Raw genomic sequence first — 22,933 nt, forward strand, 5'->3', positions numbered from 1 at the left:
GCTGTTGTGATGATAAACCGGAGGTTGCAGAGATCCATATGTGCCACCCTGAGCTCCTAGGAGGGAAGACAATAAAAATAGATTAATCCCGGATTCCCTGAGGAGCAACGAGGGGGGCTCATAATGAGAGCCCATTATCATGTCCCTGGTTTATTTACATTACCTCAAGTTGCTTGCCTCTCATGATGTCAGATTTGGCATCTGAACTTGGTACCAAGTGGGCATTTCTGGTGCTCGAGTTCCTGGTCCCGGGGCATTTTAGTTATGGCATTTCCACTCAGCACCAACGATCCTGTTATACAGTGCTCCCCCCCTCCTTTAGAAAAAGTGTGCTCACCATGAAGTTGTTACAGTAAGTGCCAAACTTTTAACACTTGGGGTAGGCTTCTTAATTTGTATTGTATTATTTTATGTACAGTGGTACCTCGGGTTAAGTACTTAATTCATTCTGGAGGTCTGTTCTTAACCTGAAGCACCACTTTAGCTAATGGGGCCTCCTGCTGCTGCCGCACCACCGGAGCACGATTTCTGTTCTCATCCTGAAGCAAAGTTCTTAACCTGAAGCACTATTTCAGGGTTAGCGGAGTCTGTAACCTGAAGCGTATGTAACCTGAAGCATATGTAACCCGAGGTACCACTGTACTGTGGCTTGTCATTGTTTTATTGATGATAGTTTAGAAATTATTTATTGTAACGGTTGAGTAGATTTCTGTTTAACTTTTATGTGTTATTATTATTTAATAATATTCTAATAATTGTTGAATGTCACTTTTTTGATGTAGGTTGCTGATTTTAAAGTTTTGTTTTATTATCACATTTTTGTATTGCATTAGATTGTTATAAGATGTACATTTTTTGTTTCTTCAGCTTGTAAACCGCCTTGAGTTTTGTAAGATAGAAAGATGGTATACAAATTAAAAATGATGAGGATGAGGATGGGAAGGTGTTGGTACTGCGTACCCTTGAGTAACCCCAGACAAAAAGCACTGCTGTTAGATTTGGATACATGGTGACTGTAAGTTAGGAGAGATGAAGTCACTGGTGACTGCTAGCTATTCAGGAGGTAGTAAAGTGGATGCTCAGGTCGTGAACATGATCCGTGCAGGATGCACGTTCGCAACCCGCAGTGTTCACAACCCACAGCGTTTGCAACCCACAGCAGCACGTCTGTGCAAGCGCGGGTTGCGATTCAGCGCTTCTGCGCATCCACCAAAACCCGGAAGTAACCCATTCCGGTACTTCCGGGTTTAGGTGGTCTGAAGCTGAGGCTCCAATACTTTGGCCACCTCATGAGAAGAGAAGACTCCCTGGAAAAGACCCTGATGTTGGGAAAGGTGGAGGGCACAAGGAGAAGGGGATGACAGAGGATGAGATGGTGGGACAGTGTTCTCGAAGCTACCAGCATGAGTTTGACCAAACTGCGGGAGGCAGTGGAAGACAAGAGTGCCTGGCGTGCTCTGGTCCATGGGGTCACAAAGAGTCGGACATGACTAAACAGCTAAACAACAACAACAAACCCAAAAAAACACAACTAGAAGTGTCTGTAACCTGAGGTATGACTGTATCATATATACCTGTGGTATCCAACGTGGTGTACACCAAATATTGTTGAGCTAGGGCTCCCATCAGTCGCAGCCAACATGGACAACATAACATGGCCAGGAATGATGGGAATTACAACATCCATCAGCATCTGGAGGGCATGATAATGGTTACTTCTATATAGCAGAATATCAATAACTCTCTGAGTACCAATTCATATAAAGCTAAAACGGGACCATCTCTTCACTAGAAGAAGATATTTGTGAGTTTTGGGGAGAACACCAAGGTGCAACACAACAAAAAAATAACAATCTTTAGAAAAACACTCTAAGGGGAAAGAAACCCAAACAGCCCAATGGGCTAAATATAGCCAACAGGAATGCGGTGAACATAAGGAGAGTCCTGCTGGATCAGGCCAATGGCCCATCTAGTCCATCACCCTGCTTTCACAGAGGCCAACCAGATGCCTAATGAAAGCCCACAAGCAAGACTTGAGTGCATCAGTGGTTTCTGCATCTGAGACCCCCAGTATTTAGAGGCACACTACTTCCAATAGTGAAGGTAGTTCATGACTAGTAGCCCTTGCTGGCCCAGTCCTCCATTCATTTGTCCAGTGCTGTCCAAGTTGGTGTCCCTCACTATATATTGTGGGGGCAAAATCCATTATCCAGCTGTACACCGTGTAAAGAAGTACTTCCTTTTGCCTGTCCTGAATCTCCCAACGTTCAGCTTCACTGGCTGTCTATAAATTCTAGCATTCTAAGAAAATGCATGGCGTGGAGAAAGTAGAGAAGAAGACGTTTTTCATCTTATCCATTTTCTCCAGTCCATGACTTTTCCAATACATCTATGACATTTTTAGCCTTACGCCCCCCTTTTTTTCTAAACCAGAAAGCCCTAAATGCAACATTTCTTCATGGGGTGTTGCTCCAACAGGGGACAGAAACCTGTATGGATGGGAGGTTGGAGAGGTAATGAAGTGATGGCCCATGATAAAGAGATTTAGTGGTTTTTAATGGTAGGTGTTGTTGTTGTGTTGTATTATACTATCAATGTACATTGATTTATTTTTTGGAGTTAAGATTAGGACTGGGATAAATTGTGTTCACTGAGCCCGTATTTTATACAGTCTATATATGATGTTTGTATGTTAATTTGTGGTGTGCTATGCATAATAAAGGATTTTGAATTGAATTGAAGTGCCCTGAAAGAGGGCATGGCTAAACAGAAGCACTCCACAGTGCAACTTTCAAGTTGCAGTGTCCACTTGTAAAACAGGTGAAAGGAAAGCATTGATCAAGGAGTGCTGAAAAAGCATATACACCTTTTTTAAAAAAGGCCAGGGTTTTTAACACAGTCAAAAATATCCCCATGTAGTTTTGCCTTGGCCTTAATCAAAAGTCCTTTTCCCCCGCTCCGCCATATTTCCCTTGGCTGTGAAATGCTCTTCAGGCTTCTCTGTTCTAAATGGAACTGACTGAATGAAGTAATTTCCCCACAGTGAGCACATCAGGTAAGTGAAGGCTCTTTGAACCTGTAATCTCTCAATGCTGTCGGCTGTGAGCATCGCGGAAAGCCTCAAGATCCAAAGCTGGAGAGCAGAACCTTTCCCTTGGCATGAAAACCTTTGCCTGGGGGTCACCTGCCCTTCCCCCCACCCCGCCCCACTGCCACAGACTAGAAACTTAGTATGTAGTGAACTCCGCCTCAAAAGGATGCGGCCATCTAGAAGGCCAAACATACAATGAGCTCAGCTGACACACTCCAGAACTTAGAAGCAGCAGGGACAAAGTCAGAGATGACAGATCTGAGGACTGTCATTTTTCCGCTGTGTCTTATGACCTCGCCTTTAGTTAAGGGTCCATGTATGCCTTGGCCTGCTTCTTTAACCTTCTTCCCCATGACTCCTACTTCGTTTAGTTAAAATAGAAGTTGAACTCTGCTCACCAATGGGGTAGCTATTCACTATTTCCCCCTTGAACTCTCTCACCACACGGACGCTCTGGTTTTTCTTTTTTAAAATAGAATCATTTAATGCTTTCATGGGGTTTTTACTAAGGCTGCGGCAGCAGTTTGCAAAGCAGGGTTTCTTAGAAGCTTCTGTGTCACCTACAGCGAGATGCACTTCTAGATAGAGATACCATGGAGGGAACATGGAATTCTCTGCATTGAAAGCAGGTGCTGTACCACTGAGCTATGGGGCTTCCTCTAGCATGCATAGTAGGGAGAATTTGTGGGACCAGGAATGGGGGAGAAATCTGTTTGCATTTTAATGAGAGGCTACCCAATTTGCATTTCTCCAACTAATACGTAAACAAAAAGCACAGCTTTTGCTTGAAACTGGCGCTTGACTGAAGGTTGCAATTCACTTCTCCAACCAGTGGGTAACAATAATGCAAAGTGTCCAAAAAAATAAATAAAATGCACACAACAGTGGAAAATAGCATACAAAATGTGTTATACTTGGGGAAACTGCTTGCAAAACGGGTATATCAGTTAAAACTGCAAGCAAAAATGTGTTCATTAAGGAAAAAATCACACTAAAATTGAGGATTTATTTTTTAAAATCAAACAGTTTCAGAAATGTGGAGAACTGAATTTCGGATTGGAAACATAGAAACTGACAGATTTAACAATGGCCATCTATGACCAAATGTTGTGGAAAGTAGTGTTCTTGTTAAGGGTTCCAATCAGCCATGCTTTCTTTCCAGGATACTTGCCCCACCCCAGCCTTCAGGTTTCCTTCTTCCTCCCCACCCAACAACAAACATCCAGTATTCTGTGGCCTCTGGGTATGTACAAGCTTCACTGGGTTGTTTTAAAGTTCCTCCTCTTCCAGAATCTCATCTGAGTTTTTATCGCTCTCTTTCTCAAGCTTGCTGGTAGTGCCATCTTGCATAAAGATGCTGTTGCTTTGGCTGTATGAGGCTTGCCACTCAGCGAATGGGTTTGCTATTAGTAAATATGATAAGGAGCCTCCAGCGCTGTGCGATAAGATGGCATTGGGTCACAGTTCTTGGGTATGAAAAATGAGGGTGTTAAAATACAGCCTCATCTTTTTAATGAAACGGTGTGTAGAGCACAGGTGGGAGGCCCAAAGGCTCAATGTGCAGTGGCAGACATTGGGCACCCTGTGCAATGCTAAAATTTAGTGGCCCACCCACCAAATGGAGCACCTCTTGCGCTCCATTCTACGCCATTGCTGTGGTACCCTCTGCAGCCCAGCGCCCAGTGCAGCCACACTGTCGCACTACCCTAAAACCGCCTCTGAAATGTGGACCTCTAGGCCTCTCTGTTGTCCCTGGGACTCTCTTCAGGCCACACCCCCTATCCCCAAGCCACACCCCTTCATCAGCCTTGTTTCAGATAGACAGCCTGGCTGGAATGTGTTCTTGAACTCTTGCTTCCCGGAACGGAGGATAGAGAGCAGGGTATGAGTGTCTGCAGAAATTGGCCTGCAAGAGGGAAGTTTGCATTCATTGCTCCACTCACTTTTGCATCTGGCACTTTTTGCACAACCCTTGGAAGGTTGTGGTCCTTGGGCTGAAAAGGTTTCCCCACCCCTGCTGCAGAGAACATGGATCAGATTTTAGTTACGGGATGGAGCTCTATAAAAAAAATATGCCATAGGCAGGCATCAGTGATAGCATTCAGTTCACCAAATCCATTAAATTTAGAGCAGGATTTCTAGTGCTGAGGCTAAAGCTACATAGATTGGTTACTGTTTGAGAGAAGACAATGATTCCAGTCTTGACTTAGAACCTGAAACAACAACCAGCAGAGACCGGGGGTGGTGTGGGGGGGAAGAGAATTAGAAAATATAAGTCTCTCTTCAAATCGGCTCTTTACATAATTGTGATTCTCCTCAGTAAATGTCCCCTGAGGGAATGGCTGTCCCCCGCCTTCCTATGCATCGTGACATTATAGCTCAAGATGACCACGTTTAAATGTCAGGCAAAGCTTCTCATTGCAGCAATTGTGGTTTCGCCACTGCAGCTAATTTGATTCTATTTAATTTCAAATGAAGTTTCAAGAGCCAACCTGAAAAAGTTCAACGGGAGCCTACAGCTGCAAGGCTCTCCTTGCAGCCTTGAAATAGAGTGACATCTAGACTTCACCCATGAAATCAAAAGGATTCTCTGTAAACAAGGTTGGAATGTGCCAGATTCTGAACTGAAACTGTCCGGTTCACTCATCCCTACCACCAGTGCACAAAGGAGCCCTAACCCCACCCCAGGCCACCTGGCTTGGCTTGGCAGAGTCCCTTCTCATGCTTAGGCGCTCTGAAGCAAAGGTCCACTTCCCACAACAAGCAAACATATGGACAGTGGGGATCATGAGATCCCAGAAGGGCTTGCTGTCTGACATTCAGTAAACCCCACCTGCAAAGGAGGAATCGGGAGCAAGAGCTTGATCCTTTATAGCCACATCTGATGTCACTTGTGGGAGCTGTAGTACAAACAAAATCCTATCCCTGCTATATATGTATACTCAGAAGTTCAATGGGATTTATTCCCAGCAAAGTGAGTATAGGACTGCGGCCTTAATCAACAACCAAATTATCAACAGTTTCCAGTGATTTCCTAGTACTGTTTGGAACCAGTTTTCCCCTCGGTCTCTTTGCCTTGCTCCAAATTGTTGTACTGGAGTGAACATCAAAACAAAAGGAACATAATCAAGCTGCCTTATAGTGAAGCAGGCCATCAGTGCATCAGGGTCAATATTGTCTACAATGACGGGCTTTCAAGGGTTTCAGACAGGGTATGTTCCCAGCCCAACTTGGAGATGTTAGGGGATGAGCTATAGTCCCCACCATGGAGCTATGGTTTCTCAGCATGGAAAAATGCTGGGGGAGGGGTTGTAGCATGAGAACCAGGTTAAGCACCCCATGTCTACCATTTCCTAGTTTGCAATGCTTCCCCCTCCCACCTACCTATTACCATAATTAGCTAATAAACACCCATCTGGGAAAGACCTGTTTGCCAAAGTACACTGCTGTTCAGCCCTAGAGCACTACATAAACAACATACGTTATGATTATCAATATTAAGTGACTGAGTCTGGCTTCTCAGCAGCAGAGACTGTGAACCTTTAATTATTTCTGTATGTTTCCCCTTCTCCTCAGAAAAAAAGAAAAAGGAAATATCCATTTTCCAGTTTTCAAATGTAGCTTTTTTATGGAGAATTTGGAAATGCTGGTGAGTCATGCTTTACAGCTCTCTTGAAGGACAAAAGCATTACAATAATATTAATTTATCTACATACGCACAGAGAGGTGCAAGGAACACACAAGAAATAATCAACTGCACAAATATAAGATGGGTGACACTTGGATTACTAGCAGTACATGTGAAAAGGATCTAGGGGTCTTGGTGGACCACAAGCTTAACATGAGTCAATAGTGTGTTACAGTAGCAAAAAAGCTAATTCTAGGCTGCATCAACAGAATATAGTGTCCAAATCAAGGGAAGTAATAGTCCTGCTCTATTCTGTCTTGGCCAAACCATACCTAGAATAATGTGTCCAATTCAGGGCGCCACAATTTAATAAGGATATTGACATGTGCAGAGGAGGGCAACCAAGGTTATCAAGGGTTTGGAAACCAAGCCTTATGAGGAACAGTTGAGAGAGTTGAGTATGTTCAGCCTGGAAAAGAAGAGACTAAGAGGATATATGGTAGCAATCTTCAAATAACTCAAGGGCTATCCCATGGAAGATGGAGCAAGCTTATTTTTTCCTGCTCTGGAGTGTAGGACTCTAACCAGCTCTCTAATTCTATGATTGAGAACATTGATGGAGTGAGAAAGAATGTGCTGGGTGCTTTTTAATATAGTCTTATGTTTTTATTGGGTTTTTTGAAATGTAACAAAAATCACAAATAAACAAAAAATAACAAACACTAACAAGTATTACAACAACAAAAAAGTAGAAATGGAAAAGGAAAAGAGAAGAGAAAAGGTTTGCATTAAAACAGTAACATATCCATAAAATGGGATTATCCTAATCCCATGACTTCCCTCATCCCCCTCCCCTGGTTCCGTAAAGTGTTTTTTTTAACTCCAAATTTCTATTTTAACCTGAAGTTTCCTGTACCATCTCTAAAATTATAAGTGTTTTTAAAATCATGCCAATGTATTAAGATGTCCACAGTACTTTTGTAAATATATAATAAACATTTCCCATTATTTTTTAAATTTCTCGTCGTCTTGGTTTCTGAGCTTTCCAGTTAATGTCACCATTTCGGAATGTGCTGGATGCTTAACCAAGGTGTACCAGTTGACTAAAAAGTACTAGAACCGTCATGATCTTGGAATCCAGTGGTGAACAGCACATGGAGTCCGAGGCCACAGAATTGTAGGCTAAGGAGACCGACTTGAAAAGTGATGCAGGTAACCCAAAGACCATTGAATCTGAGACTGGCAAGTAGAAGCTCATCCCTGATTAAGATTACACAGCACTGGGTCACATTGAATCAGAGCTGGGACTCTCCTGAGTGCCTTCCTCTGGGCCTGAGGAATTGAGCATCTCTGAAACTACTTTGCCACTCCAACAGCACAGGAAATGTTCCAGATGGGAGTCCATTGGGCACAGGAGAATTGCCTCTCTTGAGGCCTAAGTTTTGACCCTTGAAGAACTCTAGTTCTGTACAGAGAAGCTTTTTAACGTCTAATGTTTTATTATGTTTTTATATAGGTTGGAAGCCACCCAGAGTGGCTGGGGCAACCCAGTCAGATGGGTGGGGTACAAATAATAAAATATGTTGTTGTTGTTGTTTTCCACAAGGTTATGGAGCCTAGAGGAGATGGGCTAGAGGCAGAGGCTCCAAAGGGCTCATATCTCTTCTGACCTGGTCTAAGCAAATCACCCTTGGAGCTCTCCATGGTGCTGCAACACCTGACTTGACCTGTGGGCTCCTAAAAAGGTAAAGGTAAAGGTACCCCTGCCCATAAGGGCCAGTCTTGTCAGACTCTAGGGTTGTGCACTCATCTCACTCTAGAGGCCGGGAGCCGGCGCCGTCCGCAGACACCTCCGGGTCATGTAGCCAGTGTGACATCGCTGCTCTGGCAAGCCGGCACCAGCGCAGCACACGGAAACGCCGTTTACCTTCCCGCTATAGAGCGGTACCTATTTATCTACTTGCACTTTAATGGTGCTTTCGAACTGCTAGGTGGGCAGGAGCTGGGATCGAACGACGGGAGCTCACCCTGCTGCGGGGATTCGAACCGCCGACCATACAATCGGCAAGTCCTAGGCACTGTGGTTTTACCCACAGCACCACCCGCGTCCTATGTGGGCTCCTACATGGAACCAAAGCAGGGCACGGCAGAGCAAAGTGCTTGGTTGTTAAGGTACAACAGCATCTAACTTCAATTCATAATACAAGAAATGACACACCAGGTGGAAGGGGCGTTCAGCAACTGGAAACTGAAAGCAGACATCACAAATAAAAAAGGACACACTGGGTGGTATTCATATAATCAAACTTAAAGCAGACCCTTTGAAATTAATGGACCTCAACTGATACCATTATTAAATTTATTACCCACTCTTCATCAGCAGGTCCATCAATTTCAGTCGGTCGCCTCTGAGTAAAACTTAGCCGAGTCCCACCCATTGTGACCAGTTTGGTTAATTTTGGACTATTTCTGGATGCCATTTTTGGCAGAGGAACCCACAATGGCATGAGTGCTCATTCGAACTACAAGATACACATGAGGCTCTCTGTGGATGAATAATCATTAACGTTGACAATGGCTAGCGTTCTTACCAGCTAGGATGGCTTTAGAAGAGGATTAGACAAATGAGGATAAGACTATCAATAGCTAATAGCCATGATGGCTATGCTCTGCCTCCACATGTTGCGAACTGCCCTTTGGATGAAGGGTGGTACACATAATTAATTAATTAATTACACATAATTAATTACACATAATTTAATTAATTAATTAATTAAACTTTTGAATATCAGTTGCTGGGAACTGCAAGGGGAGTGAGTGCCTGAGTCCTGCTTGCTGGTTCCCCACAGGCATCTAGTTGGCCACATTTACTGGTTTTATAACTATTACAATGAACTTTGGTACCGTATTTATTAAAGCTAAGTGCACAAAGTTTCCCCCCTATTTCCCCAATTCCAGTCTGCTTAGAGTAGAACATGTCCTTATCTTGGCACACACAAAAAAGCTTCAGTAAAAAGGTGAAACAGGTAACGAGATAGATCAGGAACTGGATATACAAATTCTACTGTTGCATATTCAGTGTATTGTAGGACTCACAGCCTAATCCAATGTGTGTTTGCTCAGAAGTGAATTCAGTGGAGCTTAGTTGAGGTTTGTTTGCTGTTTCAGAGGACAGATTTATCAATGGCTTTCAGCCACCAAAGCCAACATAGAGCTTCCATGTGCAACGAGGCAGCATTGCTCTGGGGACAAGACAACAGGTGAAGGCCACTGCCTTCATGCCTTGCTCGCAAACTTCCAGATGCATCTGTCAGGCAGCTGGTGGGATTAGAATGGTAGATGAGATGGAACCTGGTCTGATATGGAAATTTGTATGTTCCTACTATTACACAGATCGTTCACAATAGCAAACCTGTCAGCATGCAGGGAGGAATCATGGGTAAGCAACAACTCCTGTGCCAAGTGCAACAGCAAGCCAACTGGCACACAAGCAAAGATCATAGGTGAGAAACAGCTGAGCAGCATGTGCAATAACAAGCCAATCAGCATGCTGGGAAGAAGCAGCACTTATCCTAGTTCACATCCTATTATCGTATTTACTTGAATGTAATGCACACCTTTTGTGGCCAAATTATGTCATGAAAACTAGGGTGCACATTAGATTTGATGGCACTGGCAAATACATTTTGGGTTTCAAGGGTTGGAAAACTGAGGTGCACATTAGATTTGATGGAGCATCTAGGTAAAGGTAAAGGGACCCCTGACTGTTAGGTCCAGTCGTGACCGACTCTGGGGTTGCGGCGCTGATCTCACTTTATTGGCCGAGGGAGCTGGCGTACAGCTTCCGGGTCATGTGGCCAGCACGACTAAGCCGCTTCTGGCGAACCAGAGCAGCGCACGGAAACACAATTTACCTTCCCGCCGGAGCGGTACCTATTGATATACTTGCACTTTGACGTGCTTTCGAACTGCTAGGTTGGCAGGAGCCGAGACCAAGCAACGGGAGCTCACCCCGTTGTGGGGATTCGAACTGCCAGCCTTCTGATCAGCAAGCCCTAGGCTCAGTGATTTAGACCACAGCGCCACACGCGATTCCCATAAATATGGTACACGAGGGATCATTCCCACAAAGCAGGTTTGGGCAAATGCTAGGGCCCACACCTGCAAGAGGTGACCCAACCACTATCTGAAGCTGCCCTGTCCTGCCCCCCCCCCTGCAGTCCCCTTGGTAGCTATGCTGCATGTGTTTGGAGGGTTATATTATGAATAATTGTGTGAGAGCAATAAAAATGGACCATGGAACTGCCGTTGATGAGGAAACCAGCCAGCCAGTTGCCACCAAAAAGAGAGGGAGCAGGAGAGCACCAATGAGCCCCAAATGGTCCCCTGTAACATCCAACCACCTTTTCTTAAAAAAAAATACTACCCTGTATGGGACGCGGGTGGCACTGTGGGTTAAACCACAGAGCCTAGGGCTTACCAATCAGAAGGTCGGCGGTTCGAATCCCCGCGACGGGGTGAGCTCCCGTTGCTCAGTCCCTGCTCCTGCCCACCTAGCAATTCGAAAGCACGTCAAAGTGCAAGTAGATAAATAGATACTGCTCCAGCGGGAAGGTAAATGGCGTTTCCATGCGCTACTCTGGTTTGCCAGAAGCGGCTTTGTCATGCTGGCCACATGACCCGGAAGCTGTACGCCAGCTCCCTCGGCCAGTAAAGCGAGATGAGCGCTGCAACCCCAGAGTTGGTCACGACTGGACCTAATGGTCAGGTGTCCCTTTACCTTTATACCCTGTATAAAATATACATCTCTTGCAAATATGTTATCCAAATGTGCAATGTCACCTTTTTTTTGACAATGCACAAATACTTGTGGAAATCAGAGATCTTTCCACACATCCCTACCTTCATTGGGGATAAATCAGGGGACAGCGACCTCAGCCTCAGGGTCCAAATGCAGCCTTCCACAGCAGTCCTTGTTTGGAATTTATGAGGAGTTCTATTCACCTCTCTGCCCACTTTTGTCTCTGGCACCCCTCTCCACTGGCACACAGCCCCTAGGCGGTTGCCTATGAGGGAATGTGGCCCTCTGGCTGAAAAAAAGGCTCTGCATCCCTGTTATAAACAGCGATCAGAATCTGCAAACAAATATTCATTTCCAAATGCTGGCTTGGTGTAAGCAGATGGCAAGAGGCTCCTGCCTTGCCATTCCATCCTGTGGGGACTGGTGAAAATTAGCAGCTTTGGAGACATCAGTACAAAATTATCTTCTCCACGGTGGCTAGTCATTGTATGCTAGCCTTTGTTCCAGGCCAAGAGAGATATGCCTTTTGTTTCCACCAGCCACAAAAGGAAAACATTCTGATTACACGGGAGGCTAGAAATTCAAAATTAAAACAGCAGAAAGCATTTGCAGAAAGCAAGGGTGGGGGAGACTTTGCATATATTTAAGTCTCATTAAACTCCGCCAGACTTACTTGCCAAGGCTACAGTTTTTGAATTCATACCATACTTTACTAAGTGTTCAAAACACTTCACAGATATCCTCTTAGTAAACATTTCAACCCCACTGTAAGGAAGCGTAAATGCTTCTCGGTAGTGGCGCCCTCCCTTCAGATGTCAAGGAAATAAACAACTACCTGACTTTTAGAAGACATCTGAAGGCAGCCCTGTCTAGGGAAGCTTTTAATGCTTGATAATTTAGTATGTTCTGACATGTGCTGTGAGCCGCCCAGGGTGGCTGGGGAAACTCAGCTGGATGGGCAGGGTATAAATAATAAAATAAATTATTGTTATTGTTATTGTTATTGTTATTATTGAATTGTCCATGGTGCAGGAAGGGGGTGCCTGTGGCCCTTCAGATGTTGCTGGACTCTAGGTGCCCAACAATCTCTGGTAGCATCATTAGGGATGGTCATTGAGCCCACCTAGTGATGTATGGAAGTGAGAGCTGGACCATAAAGAAGGTTGACCGCCGAAGAATTGATGCTTCTGAATTATGGCACTGGAGGAGACTCTTGAGAATCCCATGGACTGCAAGAAGATCAAACTCTCCATTATTAAGGAAATCAGCCCTGAGTGCTCACTGGAAGGACAGATCCTGAAGCTGAGGCTCCAATACTTTGGCCACCTCATGAGAAGAGAAGACTCCCTGGAAAAGACCCTGATGTTGGGAAAGATGGAGGGCACAAGGAGAAGGGGACGACAGAGGGCGAGATGGTTGGATAGTGTTCTCGAAGCTACCAGCATGAGTTTGACCAAACTGTGGGAGGCAGTGGAAGACAGAAGTGCTTGGCGTGCTCTGGTCCATGGGGTCACGAAGAGTCGGACATGACTAAACAACTAAACAACAACAACATTGAGCCCACCAACATCTGGAGGGCCACAGGTTCCCTATACCTGTACTATGAACAATTCTTACTTTCTGGGAACTTTTGCCAGCAAATCACTGTCTCAGTTTGGGGGCTTTGTGGCTTTGTTAATGAGGCCATTCATAAGGTTCCAGCTTTCCCAAATTTCTCAAAAAGATCTCTGCATTATGAGGGAAGCACAGTTAAATCTTGAACTCAGGCTTGTGATTGAGACTACCTGTGGAAAAGCCTCCATGTGACTGTGGTAGCTAGAGGTTCAGACTGTAGCTATAACCACACAGGTGCAACTCCTTTCAGTCTTTGACAAATCCTATATGCTGCCACACATGTATATGGCTATATCCACAGCCCCTAGGAAGATTGATTGCACCAGCGATATCCGAATCAGATCAGATATACATTTTTAAAAGAGCTACCTTCAAACTCTGCTGAAAATAAATCCCTTTACTCGAGCCCAATCTGAACTGGATCAGGGATAGGGTCCCACACTGCTAGCAGTGTGTTTGATCGGCTGGGATGTTTCCTAGAACTCACAAAGAGCCTCTCACTTGTAAGGATGGATAGAGAGCGGTATGTTAGTATGCATAGAAACCAACCTACTCAGTACAAAGTTAATATTTACATTCATTGCTCCACCCACTTTTGCCTCTGACCCCGCCCATCTTTGCATGTGGCCCTCAGAAGACAATGCGCTTCTTGGACTGAAAAGGATACTCCTGGCACAGGCAGTATAAATGATTCGCTTTGGATGGGGATATTTAATAGCTGTACTTCTAACTTTCTAACTTCAACATTCATCAGTTTGCAAAAGGTGTTTGGTTTGCAAAAGCTGCACAGCCTAGATCTCTGTGCAGCTTTCTGCAGAAGGGAACCAGATGGATTTCATCTCTCCAATCTATGATTCTTTGCTACGCTGTTGAGAAAATAAAATCCCCACACTAAATCCTGACCTCTGTTATACCAACCACAAACCCAAGAGACTTTAGTGCTTTGTATGTACTGTATACACTCTCTTTTCGTCTGCTATAAAACCAGGCTTTTTGGAGTGCTCAAGAGACAGCTACAAATCTGCTCCTTCCAAACACACACACACACACACACACAAACACACACACACACACACACATGAACATCTTCTGGAATGGTCTGTTTTCAGAACCTTTTATTTTCCGCTCCTCCTCTTTTTAATAAAAATAAAAATATTCTTCATCAGTAAATTATCAGAGTTTTGTTTTGTTATCCCCATCACTATTCTTTGACCCAGGATTCATTCGGCTTGTTTTTTCTTTTTTTAAGAAGCCATTTTACCAAAACAGCCCTCAAATCAACTTGTTTATCTATCTGGCGAACATCCAAGTCTTTCTTTACACATCTCAGAGTGGCTGATGTTAGTATTGCCACTTAGCTTCAAGACTGAGCTGGGAGTTCTCCCTTTACTCAGAACGTCTAAATGGACTGGTGAAAGGGGAATGTGGAAATGTGTTTGGAAACCACATGCCCAGAGTGAAGTGCCCTGAATCCAGACCTGGGGTCAGCCTGCCTGAGATCCGCATTCCTTCCTGGGCCATCTTTCGAGGCCACATGCCAGTAGGAGGCAGAGCCAGAGACAAAAAGAGCAACAAATGTACATTACACTTTTTACAGTAGCCTGATTTCTATACACTCCCACACATACCCAACTCCCTCAACTATTCCTCATAAGGCTTGGTTTCCAAACCCTTGATCTTATTGGTCAGGGGAAAACCCTGGCAATATGGCACCCTTGTGAGGCCAAAATTTTATGCCCCCACCCCAGTCCTCTTGGCGCCTTCCCAAGCCGGGTAAGGGAGGTGCAGGGCTTTGGGAAGGAGGTGTGGGGCTCTGGCAGGGTCCTGAAGCCCTCCTGCCTCCTTCCCAAAACTGGGCAAGCACTAACTAGGCTTTGGAAAGGAGGAAGGATTCTAGAAGCCTGACAGAGCCCCAGTGGCAGACCTAGGGATCTAAAATTTCAGTGGTGCCCGGTGCAACACCAAAATTCAGTGTCCCCTCCTCTCGTGCTCCATTCTAAAGCACAGTTGCAGTATCCACTGTGGTGTGAGCAAACCGGTCATGGTCCTCCCCACCCTGGCTCATACCTTCTTCCCAAAGCCCGGCACCTACTAGGCTTTGGGAAGGAGATGGGAAGGTGCCCCCTTAGCCCCTCTGCCCCGTGAGGGGGGACCAGTCAAGTTATTCTAAATCCACTTCTTTCTTGGTTGCCCTCCTCTGCACACATTCAAGCTTGTCATTTTTCTCTCTTAAACTGTGGTGCCCAGAACTTGTTGCTCAACTATACCTCCCATTGGCCCCAGCAATGGCCAGGGAAAATGGGAGTTTTAGTTCAGCAACTTCTGGAGGGCCAAAGGTTCCTCACACTTGGACTAGATGACCCTTTGATCTGATCCATAAACCTTTGTGCTACCGCACGGATGTCCTGCTCATGAGTATCTAATTAGCCACTGCAACAACACATTGTTGAAGTAGGTGGACCTTTGTTCTGTTCCAACAGGGCTCTCATGTTCCTATGGAGCAGGTAAACCAACAAACAGTTGATCCTCTCCTGCTTCAGTCGGAAACGGCACAGGCTAGCAATAGATAAGAGCATGTGGGTTTTCTCTGTTCATCTCTTTTAGCTTTTAATAATAACGCCTCAAAGCGCTTCAAGCCAAAGGAAAAACAGAAAGGTCTGGATCTCCCAAGCTAGTGACCTGAAACACCAAGAGGTGCCAAGCGAGTCATCAGCAAATATCTTAAGTGGTTTTGTCAGTGTTGCGGTTAGCCAAAGCACACTCACGGAGAGCAGAGTTCATCAAATTGACTGGTAGTGCAAGAATTCCTGTAATTTCCACACACACATTTCGTGTATAAGAAAGATTCCAGCTCAAGAAATTAATATGCATTACCACGAAAGGGAGAGAAAGGGAGTGAGTGAGAGAGAGAGGAAATAAGGAGATATAAAGGGGGAGAGGAAAGGAAAAAAGAGTTGACATCCTCAGGTTAATTCACTTGCTTTTCAAGCGCGGGGCGGGGGGCAGGGGCGGAATGGGGAACCTGAGGCTGTGTATTGACCCAAAATAGACTGAACACATAAAAGAGAGAGGGCCTTTCCACTTGCTAACTCAAACAGACACTGGGAGCACCAGAGCAAAATTATCTGAAGCTGAACGTATCATCCTCAGGCTTTTACCACATCTTCATTGCTCAAGAAAGAGTTTTTCTATAATGGAAATAATAATAATAATAACAATAATAATAATAATAGCTGTGGATTTCCCACTGTGCTGTTCAGACATCCCTCTTTCAATTGACACTAGCTGCCTATCTGCATCTGGGGCATTTGAAGATGCTGGTGTTTAAAGACTTAAATGGACCAGGACCCAAATATTGGAAGGGCCAGTAGCTCAGTCCTACAGCTTTGCATGCAGAAGGTCCCAGGTTCAGTCTCCTAGTAATCCTGCAGAGATACCAAGCTGGAGGGAGCAATGGTCTGACTCTGTATGAGGAAACTTCCTATGTCCCCAAAGGAGCTCTTCTTCCTGTACTAGCGTGCTTGGGTCTTGAGAATTTCTGAAGAGGCACTGCTCCAAGTGCCCTCTTTAGTAAAGTTACCGCATGCTTCAACAAAGGAGAGAGACTTTCTGCGGTGGTTCTCCAGCCTTGAAAAGCCTTCTTTTGGAAGGTTTGCCTGGTGTAGCTATTACATGCTTTGAGGCACCAAGTGAAGACCTACTAGACAGCCCAAACCAGCACACTGACCACTAGTGCTTGTTACTGGGATGAGATTGGGTTTCTCCATTTTATACCATGTTATATCTACATGCTCACTGCCTTGGGCCAATGGTCCAATGAGTTCAACATCCTATTTCCACAGTGGCCAGTCAGATGTCTTGCAGATGTCTTCCACAAGCAGGACATGAGAACAATAGTTCTCCCAACAACTGGTATTGATACCTTACACCCTGCCTTCAAACCTGAACAGCATTCTCAACTTTTCCAAGCAAAAAATGCTACCTGGACTCGGCTTCCTTCGGAGTACACAAGAACAGATTCTTACGACATTCTGAAAACAGAAATGACAAAATATGCAGGCCAAGCAGACATCCCCAACCTGCTGCCCTCCAAACATTTTGGACAGCAACATTCATCATCCTGGACCATTGGCCACACCATCTGAGGCTACTGAGAGCCTTGCCCCACATCCATCCTTTACCCTTTACTCCAGGGATGAGGGACAGTCACTCCTCAAGATGTGGCTGCTATGCTCAGTGGGTCAATGGCACCCAAGAACATCACCTGGCTAAGGCTCTCCCCAGACCTCCTAGGTTATTTTCACAGCAGCCTACAATGTTACAAGGACTCCACAGACCTTGGCAGGATCTGCCAAGATGGTCCTTACATTCACAGAGGTGGCAGTATGCACATAGGCAACTGTGGATAGGTAGTCAAGACCAGTGGGAGCTGGTCCATTAGACCACGTCAGGCATTGCCCCATCAACCTCAGCCTGTTCTTACCTACCAGAGCTGTCAGCTTCCTTCTCCTCATTCTGAGTCTTGTCCTTGCAGAACTCAGCAGGGAAGAGGATAGGGGCAAGACTAGAATCAGGCTCTGGCTGTCATTGGCTCTGGCTTTGTCTTCTGTTGGCTCTCCCTGCCTTCTGCCCTACTGGGTCCAATGGCCATCAGTCACCACTGGTTAACACACAGGCTGCTGAAGAAATCTGGGCAAACTCACTTAGTTAATTCATAGAATTAATTACTTTCCTCGCCCCTCACTTTTTAAAATTCATGCCTCCTTCTCAGGGTTTAGTTTCCTATCCCTGCAGAAATATTCCCTATTACTTCCCTGTTGATGGCTTAGAGATTCCCAGAGGCAGCTGCTAGCAATGCTTCACACTGGCATCTCTGCAGATGTTCCTGCTGCCAACGTCACCCCCAGTTCTGATGGAATGAAATGGTGTGAAAAGGCTTGCTTGTTTGCAGCACCTGCTCCTGATCTCCTTGCCTTGCCTGAAGTACTCATCCTGTGTTTGAGCTTGGACACTTCCATCTGCAGGTGGAAAGTCATGTGATCAGACACACTCCCATACAGAAAATAGTCATCCTTGCACACAGAGAACTAGTATGTCAGACAGAAGGTTCCAAGCAAACCCTGCCACCAGTGTGCTGGATTTCTATGTGCAGGATGTTTGTTTGCATCAGGGCTGGGATGTGGACAGCAGTTGGAAGGGAACCAGGAACTGAGAATCAGGACATTGAACAAGCCAAGGGATTTTGAACAAGCCAGGAGTCGGGACTAAAGAACAAGACAGGGCCCCAGAGGTAGGACTGAAGAATAGCCAGAGATGCAAGAACATGCCAGAGCTCAGGAAGCCCTAATTGCTCAAGGAAACTTCAACTAGAACAGAAAGTCCTTTAATATTCCTTTGTTGTCCAGGACAGCCAGTCCAATTGGGTCGAGTCTGGTTGGGCCTGAAAGTACCTCACTGAGATGTTCTCACCACACCACCCATGGTTTCAATAGTTCCCACAGCTTGTTGTTACCCTTGCACACAAGCCTGAGCTTTGTCAGAATTCTGAAGTGATGCAGTCAAAACATAAGGTTACTGTCTAGGGCTTATGGCAACTGCAGATGCAATGACTCTAGGAGGGAGAGATAGTTTTGAAAGCATCTCCCACATGCCCAATGCAAATATATCTTTGCATCGAAAAGCCTAATGCCAAACATTTTCAGCATAGACAGTTAAAATTGGGGGGGGGGGGGGACTGGCTGGAGAGGGCATCTATTACCCAGCATCCATGATGCCATGAATACATTGTGATGCTGTGCATAGGTGCAGAAAGGGACATACAAAATTGATCAAGACTAGCAGAGAGCTCAATGAAAACATCAACCAAGTATGCAATGACTATGAAACGGACACAGTCCATGTTAGGAACCATTAGGAAAGAGAGTGAACATAAAACACCCAGTATTATAATGTCTTTTATGGTGCTACTATATGGTGCAACCACACTTGGAATGCTATGTCCAGTTGTGGCTAGTCTGCCTTCAGGAGGATACTGTAGAGCCGCATAGGGTGCAGGAAAGAGCCACCCAAATGAGGAGGCCTGGGGCAGCTGCCCTGTGAAGAACGGTTGCAACATTTGGGGGCTTTTTAGTTTGGAAAAGGAGGAGGGGGGCATGATAGAAGGCTATACCATTATGTATGGTGTGGAAATAAGATAGATTTGTTTTTCTCCTTCATAAGATCAAGCCAAAGGCCCATCTAACCCAGCATCCTCTTCTCACAGTTGGCTTAGAGGAAGCTTGCAAGCAGTACATGAGTGCTACACTTAGAATCACAGAAGGATAGAACTGTAGGGTTGGAAGGGTACCAAAGGGTCATCTAGTCCAACCCCCTGCAATGCAGGAATCTCAGCTAAAGCATCCATGACAGATGATCCAACCTCCGCTTAAAAACTTTCAACACCTTCTGAGCGAGTCCCTTCCACTGTTGAACATCTCTTACTGTCAGAAAGTTCTTCCTCATATTTAGTGGAAATCTCCTTTGATGTAACTTGAATCCATTGGTTTGGGTCCTACCCCTCCCCAGAGCAGGAGAAAACAAGCTTGCTCCATCTTCCATGCGACAGTCTTTTGGATATTTGAAGAAGGCTATCACATCTCCCAGCAACCAGAATCCAGAAGCATACCTCCCCACTTCTTGCCTAATACTAAAAGCTGGGGCCTCTCATCAGAGCCCAGAAAACTGGGAAGTTCAGGACTGACAAATGAAAAGAAAAAACAATGCATATTCTTCCTTGGTTCCCATTGCTTCCATCTCCGCAGCACTGAATTTGAGATTTTAACCTCCTAAGGACAGGGACCTGTATTTTGTAAAGTGCTATGCAGAAGAATGGTGCTATATAAACACGTAACAGCCAAGTCCCTTCCATGGGAAACTAAAAGGAAAACCCAAACACACCAATTCATTTCATTCATCCCATGCCTCTCGCTTCTCAGAGACTCCCATAAACTTCAGGACTATCATGTCAGAGGGGGTGGAGAAAAAGGGTTGCCAGAGGCCTGCAGCAGACAGCTTTCAAAGCCAAGAGTCTTTTATTAGTAAGATTCTTACGTCACTCCCCCAACAGCACAGCCGATGCTGGCAGGATAAGATGAGGAATAAAATTTGTTTACGGGTCAAGAGGAATGCATCAGCGACAGAGCCAAAAATGGAACCAGAGGCCATCCTCACTGGCAATATTGCCCTGTGACACCTTGAATCTTCAAAAGACACAGCAGGGCAGAAGGCACGAGGGCTAGCCCAAACTGAAAGCCAGATGCTCAGACATCACAAGGTGGTTTTGTGGGGGAGGGCTGAACTTGCTAGCATCTCGGGAGGGAGATGAGGAGGTGATCTCTGCTGCAGGATTTCAGATCAAGGAATTGAGACAAGGCTAAAAAATTATTTACATATAAAGGCATCCCAGTGTTTTGCTTAGGTGTTGTGTATTGATGAAATTGTGTGGTGTGGATATTTGTGTGTGTGTGTGTGTATATATATACACACACACACACACACATATATATATATATATATATATATATATATATATACACCTCTTCTACCTTACTTCTAGCTTAAGTATATAAAAACAAAATTCTAATATTCTTCCACACAATCTAGGAAGCTGGAATTAGGCACATTTACAGCTTTTGCATAGTTAAACAATAATGCACATTTTAGTTCTCCCTTGACTGGATGGATATCCCAATCCAACATTTTTTTTCTGGGCATAGTTGTTCGATAGCACATTCCCACCTTAATAAAATGTTCACACACACCAACTTTCGTGGATACATGGAACAAATGTTTGGTTTTTCTCCATAAACAAGGATGACACCTTGCTTCCAAACATGCCAAAGATTCTTCCCAGTGACAGAAGTGTTTCTTAAACTTGATTCAGGAAAAGCAAAGAATGCTTATTAGTTACAGCCTTGAATTGATAGCTGTCACTTACAGAAATACACAGTCTATAAAAAATTGCAACAGGGATAGTCTGTGTGGTGCCCTCCAGTTGCTGTGGACTACAAATCTCATCATCCCTGGCCATCAAGTATCCCGGCTGAGGTTTCTGGGAGCTGTAGTCCAAAAACATCTGGAGAGAACCGCGTTGGCTATCCCTGCTATAGAAGTTCAATGGGACTTATTCCCAGGTACGTGGATATGAAAAACAGGTTTCACCTCAGTCTCTGTGCCTTGCTCCAAATTGGTATAGACTGGTGTATGTGGAATGAGCATCAAAAACAAAGGAAAATAGGAAGCTGCAATTTTCCTGAGTCAGACCTTTGGTCTATCTAGCGCAGTACTACCAACACTGACTGGCAGTAACTCTCCAGAGATTTAGACAGGGGTCTCTCCCAGCCATGCCTAGATATACAGGGCCTGGAACCAGCAACCTTCTGCAGGCAGAGCAGATGTTCTACCACTGAGCTACAGCTCTTCCTCTGAGCCTAACCACTTAGGAACAAGAAGCGAAGAGAAAAGGTAAAATTGATGTGCTACTAATTGTGTCACAAACTCAACACAAACCGCCTCCCCCCCCCTTAATTAATTTCATCACCCTCACCCCAAACCCATAAGAGCAAGGATAAACAAGTGGGAAAGAGGCAAAAACAAACGTGGGAGTCAGAGCTCAGAGCCAGCTGAAAGGCACGGACTTCTAGCCCCAGTAATCTTCCATAACAAACCCAGGCTATATGCAAACCCCAAGTACATACACACACACAGAGAGAGAGGTCAAAGCACACTGCAACAAGGCAGAAGTGAGGTTGTCCCCACATCACAGGACAAAAGCCAGTAAGTTATAAGGAAGGAGGCAGCGTATAAAAGTTGGATACAGTCAGCTTTCAGGGAACCGGGAGCCTGTGAATGCGTCACAATTTCGGAAGGAGGGGGAGAAGGGGAAATCTAAGGACCTGCAACACAAGTTTTCAAGAGCCCCCACAATAGACAGCATTGTATACAATGACACATGCGGGTTGGGGGGGGGGGTGCCTGGGGAAATTGTGGAGCCAATGTGGTGAGGTTTCCCCTGTCCTCGGGCTTCATCAGAAACCCAGACAAGCAAAAGCAGGCTGACAGGTGGTTTAGTGTTGCACTCAAAACAAACAGGATGGAAGGGGTAATATTGGGTTAATGGGCTTTCCCCGTGCTTAGGGCTGGCATGGCGATGGAGGGGAGGGGGTTTTCCCTTGGAATATGTGACACAGCTCCAGCTTCAATTGCTGGGAGCCTTTTGCTCTGCGGCTGCCCCTCCTCCAGCCTACCTGCCGCCTGAGCGGCAAGTCTAGTAAAGTCACTGGTCCCTGAGGAGGATGTGCATGTTTTAGTAGCCCATCTGCTCAGTCTTTCCAGGGTTGGCCATTTGTAACATGCTGATGGCCTGGAGAAGAAAAGAAAGGGGGAGAGGGGGAAAGGACCACATCTCTTCCAGTTTGCAAAGTCTTTGTAGGATGGTTATCTTGAGCAGATGGTCGCTCACCACAGATGAATGCCGATGGGACATTGTTGCTTCAGAACAAGGTTAGTACGTATCTGGCAAGTGTGCATTACAGACTATGGCTTTCCAATTCCACGACAAGCTCCCACGGGCCTCCAAATATCGTCAAACAACAGGGAACCTGTGGCCCTCCAGATGTTGTTGGACAACAGCATCCACAATCAAGCTGCCCGAGACTGCTAGGAGTAGGAGTTTAGTAACATCTGGAGGGTCAAAGGTTCCCTTGGTTATGGGATAGCCTCTCCATTCTTGCCCATCCCTATCCCACTTGCATTTTGCTAG

General features: G+C 45.3%; 1 protein-coding gene across 1 annotated transcript in view; it reads right to left on the minus strand.

Annotated features, from left to right (window-relative positions):
• TMEM132C (transmembrane protein 132C) overlaps positions 1–22,933 on the minus strand; it is a 247,260-nt gene that overhangs the window by 223,377 nt on the left and 950 nt on the right. The gene's annotated exons all lie outside the window — the stretch shown is intronic.

This window comes from Podarcis tiliguerta, assembly GCF_965153285.1.
Source record: "Podarcis tiliguerta genome assembly, chromosome: 16".
NCBI lineage: Eukaryota > Metazoa > Chordata > Lepidosauria > Squamata > Lacertidae > Podarcis > Podarcis tiliguerta.